Below are 14447 nucleotides of genomic sequence, written 5' to 3'. Positions count from 1 at the left end.
GAAGTCCTTAAATGACCTGATGGAGCTGAAAACCATGGCTTGAGAACTACGTGATGAATGCACAAGCTTCAGTAGCTGATTTGATCAAGTGGAAGAAAGGGTATCAGTGATTGAAGATCAAATGAATGAAATGAAGTGAGAAGAGGAGTTTAGAGAAAAAAGAGTAAAAAGAAATGAACAAAGCATCCAAAAAATATGGGACTATGTGAAAAGACCAAATCTACATCTGATTGGTGTACCTTAAAGTGATGAGGAGATTTGAACCAAGCTGGAAAACACTCTTCAGGATGTTACCCAGGAGAACTTCCCCAACTAGAAAGGCAGGCCAACATTCAAATTCAGGAAATACAGAGAATGCCACAAAGATACTCCTTGAGAAGAGCAATTCCAAGACACATAATTGTCAGATTCACCAAAGTTGAAATGAAGGAAAAAATGTTAAGGGCAGCCAGAGAGAAAGGTCAGGTTACCCACAAAGGGAAGCCCATCAGACTAACAGTGGATCTCTCAGCAGAAACTCTGCAAGCCAGAAGAGAGTGGGGGCAAATATTCAACATTCTTAAAGAAAAGAATTTTCAACCCAGAATTTCATATCCAGCCAAACTAAGCTTCATAAGTGAAGCAGAAATAAAATCCTTTACAGACAAACAAATGCTGAGAGATTTTGTCACCACCAGGCTTGCCTTACAAGAGCTCCTGAAGGAAGCACTAAACATGGAAAGGAACAACCAGTACCAGCCACTGCAAAAACATGCCAAATTGTAAGGACCATCAATGCTAGGAAGAAACAGCATCAACTAATATGCTGCAAAATAACCAGCTAACATCATAATGACAGGATCAAATTCACACATAACAATATTAACCTTAAATGTAAACGGGCTAAATGCTCCAATTAAAAGACACAGACTGGCAAATTGGATAAAGAGTTAAGACCCATCAATGTGCTGTATTCAGGAGACCCCTCTCACATGCAGAGACACACATAGGCTCAAAGTAAAGGGATGGAGGAAGATCTACCAAGCAAATGGAAAACAAAAAAAAAAAAAGCAGGGGTTGCAATCCTGGTCTCTGATAAACAGACTTTATACCAACAAAGATTAAAAGAGACAAAGAAGGCCATTACATATTGGTAAAGGGATCAATTCAGCAAGAAGAGCTAACTATCCTAGATATATATGCACCCAGTACAAGAGCACCCAGATTCATAAAGCAAGTCCTTAGAGACCTACAAAGAGACTTAGACTCCCACACAATAATAATGGGAGAATTTAACACCCCAATGTCAACATTAGACAGATCAATGAGACAGAAAGTTAACAAGGATATCCAAGAATTGAACTCAGCTCTGCACCAAGCAGACCTAATAGACATCTACAGGACTCTCCACCCCAAATCAACAGAATATATATTCTTTTCAGCACCACATCACACTTATTCCAAAATTGACCACATAGTTGGAAGTAAAGCACTCCTCAGCAAATGTAAAAGAACAGAAATCATAACAAACTGTCTCTCAGACCACAGTGCAATCAAACTAGAACTCAGGATTAAGAAACTCACTCAAAACCACTCAAGTACGTGGAAACTGAACAACTTGCTCCTGAACGACTACTGGGTACATAATGAAATGAAGGCAGAAACAAAGATGTTCTTTGAAACCAATGAGAAAAAAGACACAACATACCAGAATCTCTGGGACATATTTAAAGCAGTGTGCAGAGGGAAATTTATAGCACTAAATACCCACAAGAGAAAGCAGGAAAGATCTAAAATTGACACCCTAACATCCCAATTAAAAGAACTAGAGAAGAAAGAGCAAACACATTCAAAAGCTAGCAGAAGGCAAGAAATAACTAAGATCAGAGCAGAACTGAAGGAGATAGAGACACAAAAAACCCTTCAAAAAAATCAATGAATCCAGGAGATGGTTTTTTGAAAAGATCAACAAAATTGATAGACCACTAGCAAGACTAATAAAGAAGAAAAGAGAGAAGAATCAAATAGATGCAATAAAAAATGATAAAGGGGATATCACCACTGATCCCACAGAAATACAAACTACCATCAGAGAATACTACAATCACCTCTATGAAAATAAACTAGAAAATCTAGAAGAAATGGATAAATTCCTCAACACATACACCCTCCCAAGACTAAACCAGGAAGAAGTTGAATCCCTGAATAGACCAATAACAGGTTCTGAAATTGAGGCAATAATTAATAGCCTATCAACCAAAAAAAGTCCAGGACCAGATGGATTCACTGCTGAATTCTGCCAGAGGTACAAAGAGGAGCTGGTACCATTCCTTCTGAAACTATTCCAGTCAATAGAAAAAGAGGGAATCCTCCCTAACACATTTTATGAGGCCAACATTATCCTGATACCAAAGCCTGGCAGAGACACAACAAAAAAAGAGAATTTTAGATCAATATCCCTGATGAACATCGATGCAAAAATCCTCAATAAAATACTGGCAAACCAAATCCAGCAGCACATCAAAAAGCTTATCCACCACAATCAAGTTGGCTTCATCCCTGGGATGCAAGTCTGGTTCAACATATGCAAATCAATAAATGTAATCCAGCATATAAACAGAACCAAAGACAAAAACCACATGATTATCTCAATAGATGCAGAAAAGGCCTTCAACAAAATTCAATAGCCCTTCATGCTAAAAACTCTCAATAAACTAGGTATTGATGGGATGTATCTCAAAATAATAAGAGCTATTTATGACAAACCCACAGCCAATATCATACTGAATGGGCAAAAACTGGAAGCATTCCCTTTGAAAACTGGCATAAGACAGGATGCCCTCTCTCACCACTCCTATTCAACATAGTGCTGGAAGTTCTGGCCATGACAATCACGCAAGAGAAAGAAATAAAGGGTATTCAGTTAGGAAAAGAGGAAGTCAAATTGTCCCTGTTTGCAGATGACATGATTGTATATTTAGAAAACCCCATTGTCTCAGCCCCAAATCTCCTTAAGCTGATAAGCAACTTCAGCAAAGTCTCAGGATACAAAATCAATGTGCAAAAATCACAAGCATTCCTATACACCAATAACAGACAAACAGAGAGCCAAATCATGAGTGAACTCCCATTCACAATGGCTACAAAGAGAATAAAATACCTAGGAATCCAACTTACAAGGGATGTGAAGGACCTCTTCAAGGAGAACTACAAACCACTGCTCAGTGAAATAAAAGAAGACACAAACAAATGGAAGAACATTCCATGCTTATGGATAGGAAGAATCAATATTGTGAAAATGGCCATGCTGCCCAGGTAATTTACAGATTCAATGCCATATCCATCAAGCTACCAATGACTTTCTTCACAGTACTGGAAAAAACTACTTTAAAGTTCACATGGAACCAAAAAAGAGCCCACATTGCCAAGATAATTCTAAGCCAAAAGAACAAAGCTGGAGGCATCACGCTACCTGACTTCAAACTATACTACAAGGCTACAGTAACCAAATCAGCATGGTACTGGATGGGTACCAAAACAGAGATATAGATCAATGGAACAGAATAGAGCCCCCGGAAATAATACCACACGTCTACAACTATCTGATCTTTGACAAACCTGACAAAAACAAGAACTGGGGAAAGGATTCCCTATTTAATAAATGGTGCTGGGAAAACTGGCTAGCCATATGTAGAAAGCTGGAACTGGATCCCTTCCTTACATCTTATACAAAAGTTAATTCAAGATGGATTAAAGACTTAAATGTTAGACCTAAAATCATAAAAACCCTTGAAGAAAACCTAGGCAATACCATTCAGGACATAGGCATGAGCAAGGACTTCATGTCTAAAACACCAAAAGCAATGGCAACAAAAGCCAAAATTGACAAATGGGATCTAATTAAACTAAAGAGCTTCTGCACAGCAAAAGAAACTACCATCAGAGTGAACAGGCAACCTGCAGAATGGGAGAAAATTTTCTCAATCTACCCATCTGACAAAGGGCTAATATTCAGAATCTACAAAGAACTTAAACAAATGTACAAGAAAAAATCAAACAACCCCATCAAAAAGTGGGCAAAGGATATGAACAGACACTTCTCAAAAGAAGACATTTATGCAGCCAACAGACACAGGAAAAAATGCTCATCACCACTGGCCTTCAGAGAAATGAAAATCTAAACCACAATGAGATACCATCTCATACCAGTTAGAATGGCGATCATTAAAAAGTCAGGAAACAACAGGTGCTGGAGAGGATGTGGAGAAGTAGGAACAATTTTACACTGTTGGTGGGAATGTAAATTAGTTCAACGATTGTGGAAGACAGTGTGGCAATTCCTTAAGGATCTAGAACTAGAAATACCATTTGACCCAGCCATCCCATTACTGGGTATATACCCAAAGGATTATAAATCATGCTGCTATAAAGACATATGCACACATATGTTTATTGTGGCACTATTCACAGTAGCAAAGATTTGGAACCAAACCAAATGTCCATCAATGATTGACTGGATTAAGAAAATGTGGCACATATACACCATGGAATACTATGCAGCCATAAAAAAGGATGAGGTCATGTCCTTTGTAGGGACATGGATGAAGCTGGAAACCATCATTCTGAGCAAACTATTGCAAGGTTCTCACTTATAGATGGGAATTGAACAATGAGAACACTTGGACACAGGGTGGGGAACATCACACACTAGGGCCTGTTGTGGGGTTGGGGGAGGGAAGAGGGATAGCATTAGGAGATATACCTAATGTAAATGACAAGTTAATGGGTGCAGCACACCAGCATGGCAAATGTATACATATGCAACAAACCTGCACATTGTGCACATGTACCCTAGAACTTAAAGTATAATAAAAAGAAAGAAATTAGTTTTACAGGAGGCATGGACCACATAGAAATCTAGAGAGGTGACAGGGAGAGAGAGTTACTACAGCCTTTAGTCTCTTAGTGACAAGAAGGAGCTGAGCTAATTTCTACATGGAATAATACCACAGCCAAGAAGATCTTAGCTTGTAAAACCTCATTCCCTATAAGTAACAAGCATAATAAGCAAAAAGGCACCATCTAAATGTAGAATCAAAAGGAACCATGTAAACACACTGAGATAGCATCCTAGGTGTTTCTGCATAGACAATAGTTATGTAAACCAGAATCCCAAATCTACCAAAGGAATTACAGGATTCTGTTTGTTGGAAGGTATAAGATAAGGGGGTGTTCTCATAAAAAGGAGGCACCGGGATGGCTCAGAGAGAATGGAATTAAATGAACAGAAATGTAGACAATAGCTCAGAAGTTAGCTTTCTTCCTTAACATCACTATACTACAAATTTCTTATTGCTTCTACTTTTGTAACAAAACATATTGCTTCTACTTTTGTAACAAAAAGAGTCCAAAAATCACAGTGATTTTTGGACTCTCTTTTTAAAGTAAGTAAACACTTTCTTTGAAGACATTTTTAAAGATAACTCATGTGAAATCCTACTTTGTAAAATTAGTAAAAGTGGATCTTTTCTGGTTAAAGTTGATTCTCATAGCAAAGGGCTCTCCCTCTTTGACCACCCTCCTTTCTCCCCATCCATCTGTCTGCCTCCTGTGTTCCTCCAAATTCAAGCCCCTTTAAGCTTCTTTAATTAACGTCTTCAGAATTGTTTTTGTATATTGGTTATTCAGACATTTGAGAATTTCTACTTCCAACCTGAAAGTGTGTATGCAGAAATGAATGTTATGATGAAGCAACTGCCTAAGAAGTTTAATTATTGGCTGTGATTCTGACTTGTTGATTATTATACTTAAAACATGAAGCGATTTCTGGCTCTGACTTAACTTCTTTAATCGGAGGGTCACCCACACTACCTTCCCCTGAGCATACTTCAAGGCTGCAAGTCATTTTCTTGTTTGTTTTGTAGATGTTCTGTTTTCCATATTAAAAATATTGTCTTACAGATCTGGAACCAAGCATAACTTTGATAAAATAAAACAAAATGTAAAATTAAAAAAAAAAAGAGCTGTAACACTCACTACGAAGGTCTGCAGCTTCACTCCTGAAGTCAGCGAGACCACGAACCCACCAGAAAGAAGAAATTCTGGACACATCTGAACATCTGAAGGAACAAACTCCGGACACACCATCTTTAAGAACTGTAACACTCACTGTGAGTGTCCGCAGCTTCATTCTTGAAGTCAGCAAGACCAAGAACCCACTGGAAGGAACCAATTCCAGACACAACATCCCAATTTTAACATTGAATGTAAGTGGCCTAAATGGTCCACTGAAAAGATACAGAATGGCAGGATTGATTTAAAAACCACCCACCAAATATCTGCTGTCTTCAAGAGACACAACTAACACATAAGTGTTCCCAGATGAATGAGGTCCAGCTGCTTGCACTTATGGTCCAATAACAAGATGCAGACAGACTGGGAAAGAAGGGAGTTTATTTCTGTAACTGGTTACAGGGAGAAGGTTGGAGCAACTTCCCAGACCAACTCAAAGTTACAAATTTTTCCCCAGTGCTTATATGTATTTTACACTCTATGACTACGTGTGGGAGTGCAGCTACAAGCAAGAGTGTTTCATTCAATCTATATCTAATCTTTAACTAGGGTTTGGCATCTGGAAAACTTTCTCTAGAGCCTTGGAAAGTTTCTTAATCTTAAGTGGGCCCTGGTATGAGGTATATGTGTTAGAATGCTTTTATTATTTGATCAGACTTTAGGGTCTGAGAAAACCCAGGCAAGGTCTTAATGGATTTGTTTTTGCATTCTAGTCCTCATACTCAATGACATGGTTTGGCTCCATGTCCCTACCCAAATGTCATGTCGAATTGTAATTCCCAGTGTTGGGGGAGGGAGCTGGTTGGAGGTGATTGGATCTTGGGGGTGGATATCCCCCTTGCTGCTCTCATGATAGTGAGTGAGTTCTCATGAGATCTGGATGTTTGAAAGTGTGTAGCCCTTCCGCCTTCACTCTCTCTCTCCTGCTTTGCCATGGTAGGACATGCTTGCTTGCCCTTCACCTTCTGCCGTGATTGTAAGTTTCCTGAGGCCTCCCAGCCATGCTTCCTGTATAGCCTGCAGAACTGTGAGTCACTGAAACCTCTTTTATTTATAAATCACCCAGTCTCAGGTAGTTCTTTATAGCAGTGTAAGAATGGACTACTACACCCAGACACTGGTTTCTCCAGTTCTTTAATACTTAACTTATGTATTCATCAAAATTGTAGTAAAGGGTTAGTGGAAACTGACCTTGGCTGCTAATGAAAACCTGACCAGCCGCATAAGGACTCATCTAAACTCAAGGTAAAGGGAAAAAAGATATTCCACGCAAATGGAAACCAAAACCAAGCAGGTGTAGCTATTCTTATTTCTGGCAAAATAGACTTTTGATCAACAACAGTAAAAAAAGACAAAGAAGGACATTATATAATGATAAAAGAATTAGTCCAACAAGAAGATATTACAATTCTAAATTTACATCCACCTAACACTGGAGTTCCCAGATTTATAAAACATTTACTACCTGACCTAAGAAATGAGATAGACAGCAACACAATAATAGTGGGGGACTCCAATACTCCACTCTCAGCACTAGACAGATCGTCAAGATAGAAAACCAACGAAGAAACAATAGGCTTAAACTATACCCTAGAACAAATGGATTTAACAGATATTGACAGAACAATCTTTCCAACAACTGCAGAATATACATTCTTCTCAACAGCACATGGAACATTCTCCAAGATAAAACATATGATAGGCCACAAAACAAGTCTCAATAAATTTAAGAAAATCAAAATAGCAAATATCTTCTCAGACCACAGTGGAATAAAACTGGAAATTAACTCCAAAAGGAACTCTCAAACTATACAAATACATGGGAATTAAATAATCTGCTCTTGAAAGATTTTTGGGTTAGCAACAAAATCAAGATGGAAATTAAAAAATTCTTTAGTATGAATGATAATAGTGACACAACTTATCAAAACCTCTGGGATACAGCAAAAGCAGCACTAAGAGGAAAGTTCATAGTGTTAAATGCTTACATCAAAAAGTCTGCAAGAGCACAAATTGACGACCTAATGTCACACCTCAAGGAACTGGAGAAACAAGAACAAACTGAACCCACAACCAGCAGAAGAAAAGAAATAATGAAGATCAGAGAAGAACTAAGTGAAATTGAAACAAACAAAAACAATATAAAAGATAAATGAAACAAAAAGCTGGTTCTTTGAAAAGATAAACCAAATTGATAGACCATTAATGAGAATAACCAAGAAAAGAAAAGAGAAATCCAATAAGATCAATTAGAAATGAAACTGGAGATATTACAACCAATCACACAGAAATACAAAAAATCAATCAAGGCTACTATGAACATCTTTATGTGCACAAACTAGAAAATCTAGAGGAAATGGATAAATTCCTGGAAACATAAAATCCTCCTAGATTAAATCAGGGAAAAATAGAAACCCTGAGCAGACCAATAATAAGCAATGAGATTTAATCAGTAATAAAAAAATTGCCAACCCAAAAAAGTCCAGGACCAGATGGATTCACAGCTGATTTGTACCAGACATTCAAAGAAGAATTGGTACCAGTCTTACTGAAACTACTCCAAAAGATAAAGAAAGAAGGAATTCCCACCTCCCCCAAATCACTCTATGAAGCCAGTGTCACCTTAATACCAAAACCAGGAAAGGACATAACAAAAAATGAAAACTATAGACCAATACCCCTAATGACCATAGATATAAAAATCCTCAATAAAATACTAGCTAACGGAATCCAACAGCACATCAAAAATATAATACTTCATGATCAAGTGGGTTTCATCCCAGGGATGCAGGGATGCTTTAACATACACAAGTCAATAAATGTGATACATCACATAGATAGAATTAAAAAGGAAAACCATATGATCATCTGAATAGACACAAAGCATTTAATAAAATCCAGCACCCTCAACAAAATAGGCATAGAAGGGACTTAGCTCAAAGTAATAAAGCCATTATATGACAAACCCACAGCCAACATCATACTGAATGGGGAGAAGTTGAAAGCATTCCCCTTGAGAACTGGAATAAGACAAGGATGCCCACTTTCACCACTTCTATTCAACATAGTACTGGAAGTCCCAGCCAGAGCAATCAGACAAGAGAAAGAAATAAATGTCATCCAAAATGGAAAAGAGGAAGTCAAACTGTCACTGTTCACTGATGACATGATCGTATACCTAAAAAGCCCTAAAGACTCATCCAGAAAGCTCCTAGATCTGATAAATGAATTCAGTAAAGTCTCAGGTTATGAAATCAATGTACACAAATCAGTAGCACTGCTATCTACCAACAACGACCATGCTGAGAATCAAATCAAGAACTCAATCTCTTTTACGACAGCTGCAAAAAATAAAATAAAATACCTAGGAATATGCTTAACCAAGGAGGTGTAACATCTCTACAGAGAAAACTACAAACACTGCTGAAAAATCATAGATGACACAAACAAATGGAAACACACCCTATGATCATGGATGGAAAAATTAATATTGTGAAAATGACCATACTGCTCAAAGCAATCTACAGATTCAATGCAATTCCCACCAAAATGCCATCATCAGTCTTCATAGAAATAGAAAAAAAAATCCTGAAATTCATATGGAACCAAAAAAGAGCCCACAAAGCCAAAGCAAAACTAAGCAAAAAGAATAAATCTGAAGACATTACCTGACTACAAATTATACTACAAGGCTACAATTACCAAACAGCATGGTACTGGTATGCAAATAGGCATGTAGACTAAGGGAATAGAATAGAGAACCCAGCAATAAAGGCAAATGCAGCTATCTGAACTTTGATAAAACAAACAAAAACATAAATTGGGTAAAGGACATTTCAATAAATGGTGCTGGGAAACCACATGTAGAAGAATGGAACTGGATCTCCATCTCCCACCATATCAAAAATCAACTCAAGTTGGATCAAAGACTTTAAATCTAAGACCTGAAACCATAAACATTCTAGAAGATAATTTTGGAAAAACTCTTCTGGATATTGGCTTAGGCAAAGAATTTATGACTAAGATCCCAAAACCAAATGCAACAAAAACAAAAATAAGTAAATGGGACCTAATTAAACTAAAAGGCTCCTGCATAGAAAAAGAAATGACCAGCAGAGTAAACAGACAATCCAGAGTGGGAGAAAATATTCGCAAACTGTGTATCAGACAAAGGACTATTATCTAGAATCAAGGAACTCAAATCAACAAAATAAGCATCTGAAAAAGGACTTGAATCTAGTATCTAGAATATACAAGGAACTCAAACAAATCAGCAAGAAGAAACCAAATAATCCCATCAAAAATTGGGCAAAGGACATGATTAGACATTTCTCAAAATAAGATATACAAACAGCCAACAAACATGAAAAAACGCTCAACATCACTAATCATCAGGGAAATGCAAATTAAAACTGGAATGAGATGCCACCTTACTCCTGCAAGAATGGCCATAATTCAAAAGTCAAAAAACAATAGATGTTGGAGTGGATGTGGCGAAAACAGACCACTTTTACACTGCTGGTGAGAATGTAAAGTACAACCACTATGGAAAACAGTGTGTGGATTTCTTAAAGAACTGAAAGTGGAACTACCATTTGATCCAGCAATCCCACTACTGGGTATCTATCCAAGGGAAAAGAAGTCATTATGTGAAAAGGACACTTGCACACACATGTTTATAGCAGCACAATTCACAACTGTAAAGATATGGAACCAACCTAAATGCCCATCAACCAATGAGTGGATAAAGAAAATGTGGTTTATATATACCTGAAGGGGTGGCCTGCCCCTCTACACCTGTGGGTATATCTCATCAGGTGGGACGAGAGACTGAGAAAAGAAATAAGACACAGAGACAAAGTATAGAGAAAGAACAGTGGGCCCAGGGGACCGGCGCTCAGCATATGAAGGACCTGCACTGGCACCGGTCTCTGAGTTCCCTCAGTATTTATTAATTGCTAGTTTCACTGTCTCAGCAAGAGGAATTCAGTAGGAGAGCAGGGTGATAGTGGGGAGAAGGTCAGCAAGAAAACATGTGAGCAAAGGAATCTGTGTCACAAATAAGTTCAAGGGAAGATACTATGCCTGGATGTGCACATAGGCCAGATTTATGCTTCTCTCCACCCAAACATCTCAGAATAATGGCGCAGCATTGCTGCCAACATGTCTTGCCTCCTGCCACAGGGTGATTTTTCTCCTATCTCAGAATTGAACAAATGTACAATCGGGTTTTATACCGAGACATTCTGTTTCCAGGGGCAGGCAGGAGACAGAGGCCTTCTTCTTATCTCAACTGCAAGAAGCCTTCCTCTTTTACCAATCTTCCTCAGCACAGACCCTTCATGGCTGTCAGGCTGGGGGACAGTGAGGTCTTTCCCATCCCATGAGGCCATATTTCAGACTATCACATGGGGAGAAATCTTGGATGATACCTGGCTTTCCAGGGCAGAGGTCCCTGCGGCTTTCCGCAGTGCATTGTGCCCCTGGTTTATCGAAACTGGAGAATGGCGATGACTTTTACCAAGCATACTGCCTGTAAACATTTTGTTAACAGGGCACATCCTGCACAGCCCTAGATCCCTTAAACCTTGATTCCATACAACGCATGTTTTTATAAGCTCAAGGTTGGGGCAAAGTTACAGATTAACAGCATCTCAGGACAAAACAGTTGTTCAGGGTACAGGTCAAAATGGAGTTTCTTATGTCTTCCTTTTCTACACAGACACAGTAACAGTCTGATCAATACTACTCAGCCATAAAAAGGAACAAAATAATGTCTTTTGCAGTAACTTGGATGGAGCTGGAAGCCGTTATTCTAAGTAAAGTAACTCAGGAATGGAAAATCAAATTTCATAATTTCAGTTATAAGTGGGGGCTAAGCTATGAGGATGCAAAGGCCCAAGAGTGATATAATAGATTTTGGGGATGCAGGGAAGAAGGTTGGGAGGGAGGTGAGGGATAAAAGATTACATATTGGGTACAGTGTACACTGCTTGGGTGACAGGTGCATAAAAATCTCTCAGAAATCACCTCTAAAGAACTTATCCATGTAACAGAAAACCACCTGTACCCCAAAACTATTGAAACAAAAAAGAAACACACAAACACACAAAACTTTTAATATGACAAAACAAAGCATGCATATTTTAAAGAATACAAGCAATAAAAAAGCACAAAAGCATATAAAGCACAGCTGGAAAGTCTCCCTTCCGTTCCTGTGTTCACCCATATCTTTTCCTCAGATAACTACTGTCTACAACTTGGTGTGTACATTTTCCTGGAATTCTCCCTATGCAGATACAAACATGTTTTCCTTCCTTCTTTCCTTAATAAAAAAGGTATATCTACTATATCATATATATATGTATATATCTCCCCTCAAGTGATCCTGCCATCTTAGCCTCCTGTGTATCTGGGATTACAGGTGTGAGCCACTGGGACCAGCTGAATTAATTATTCTTACCTGTTCCCCTTTTGCTTTGGATTGTTATTTTATTATTACTATTATTATTTTTGGCCTCAAGTGATTCTCTCGCCTCTGCCTCTCAAAGTGTTGGGATTACAGGCATGAGCCACTGCGCATGGCAAGAAATATACTTTTTTTTGTTTTGGAGACAGAGTCTCACTCTGTTGCTCAGCCTGGAGTGCAATCTTGGCTCACTGCAACCTCTCCCTTCCAAATTCAAGCCATTCTCATGCCTCAGCCTCCTGAGAAGCTGGGACTACAAGTGTTCACCACCACTCCTGGGTAATTTTTGTAATTTTAGTAGATACGGGGTTTCATGCCATGTTGGCCAGGCTGTTCTCGAATCCCTGGCCACCCACCTCGGCCTCCCAAAGTGCTGGGACAGGCGTGAACCACCATGCCCAGCCTTGGATTGTTATTTTGTTATTGATTGATTTTGTTATTGATTTGTAGGAGCTCTTTATATAATTTGGGCATATTATGTTTTGAATATTTGTCAATTATGTTAAGATATTTTCTTCCTGCCTGCTGTATGCTTTTCAACTTTATTTATGGTGGAAAGTTACTGTTCAGGTCTTACTTGATCTCTGTATCATTGAATCCCACTGACCCATTCTCCTCTATTCCCCTTGACCTCTCTTGTCTTGTTTGTTGTTCTATTTCTTAATTTATTCCTCACATATTGAGGTTCCTGGGATTCTACTTCGGCTTTCTTCTCTTCTCACTCTACCTGCTCCCTCTTGGTGAGTCCACTGGTTTTCATGGCTTCAGCTGCCATCCGACATGTGCCAGGCTCTCCCGTAGCTACTGCTCCCGACCAGTGTCTCCCCTAAGCTCCAAACTCTGACATGCAATTATCTCCTGAAATCTCTCTGAGGGCCCACAGATGTTGCAAATTCAACATGTAGAAAACTAATCTCATTGTATTTCCTGACATATCTCTCTTCTGAGTGGTTCCTTGTTCAATCATCTGCCAAACTAGAAATGTACCTGCTCCTTACTCTTCCTCTCCTTAACATCACTCCTGACTATCTCCTCCTCACCATCTTCACTGACAGTGTTGGGCAACACTTTATTCTCTCTCACCTCACCTAAGGCAATGGTCATTGCAAAGTTGTGGGTTCTAGACTGGGCTGTGTGAGTTAGAATCCACCTACCTAGTCCTGGACTTTGGTCAAGTGATTTAATCTCACTGGGTCTCAGTTTCATTACCTGTGAAGTGGCTATAATGACAGCAGCTCCTACATGGGGTTGTTATGTGGATTAAATGAGTCCGTACTGATAAACACTTAGAATGATGCTTGGCTCTGTTAGCTGCTCCTCATCCTCCTCTTCCTCCTCTCTCCCTCCTCCTCCTCTCCTAAATGTCCTCCACCTCAAATAATTCCCCCTTTAACCCACCCTCCAATCTACTGCCAGAACGAGCTTCCTAATATGTGAATTTGATCACTTTTTTTTCCTCTTAAAATTCATCAAGGACCCTGGTTACACTCAGGTAAAGTCAGACTCCTGAGCCGGTCACCTGGTACACTCCATCTAACTCCTGTTACTTCTCCAACCCTGTCACTTCAGGCTCCCCCCACCCTCAATACAGAACCTTTAACTCCAGCCACAGGGAACCACCTACAGTCCCCTCAACCCCCAAGGAGCTGTTCTGGTTTCCCCTGGGGTCTTGGCATGTGTTTCCCTTTTCCCTGGGATGCTCTTTCCCACTCTTTTGGTTTGGCCAACTCTCCCTTTGCCTTGCAAATGTAGCCAAGGGTTTATAATTCCTCATCCATTTGGCTGCTCCTTCCCCCATGGTGAGGTTCTTGAAAGCAGTGCTTTCATTTATATTTTTGTCTTTGTATCTCCAAATCAATCATTGTTTGGCATATCATAGATGCTTAATATATTTTTGTTGAGCACTAAATGAATTGACAGGTAGGGG

The sequence above is a fragment of the Symphalangus syndactylus genome, chromosome 8 (assembly GCF_028878055.3).
Source record: "Symphalangus syndactylus isolate Jambi chromosome 8, NHGRI_mSymSyn1-v2.1_pri, whole genome shotgun sequence".
Lineage (NCBI taxonomy): Eukaryota > Metazoa > Chordata > Mammalia > Primates > Hylobatidae > Symphalangus > Symphalangus syndactylus.
This window is presented reverse-complemented; position numbering follows the sequence as displayed.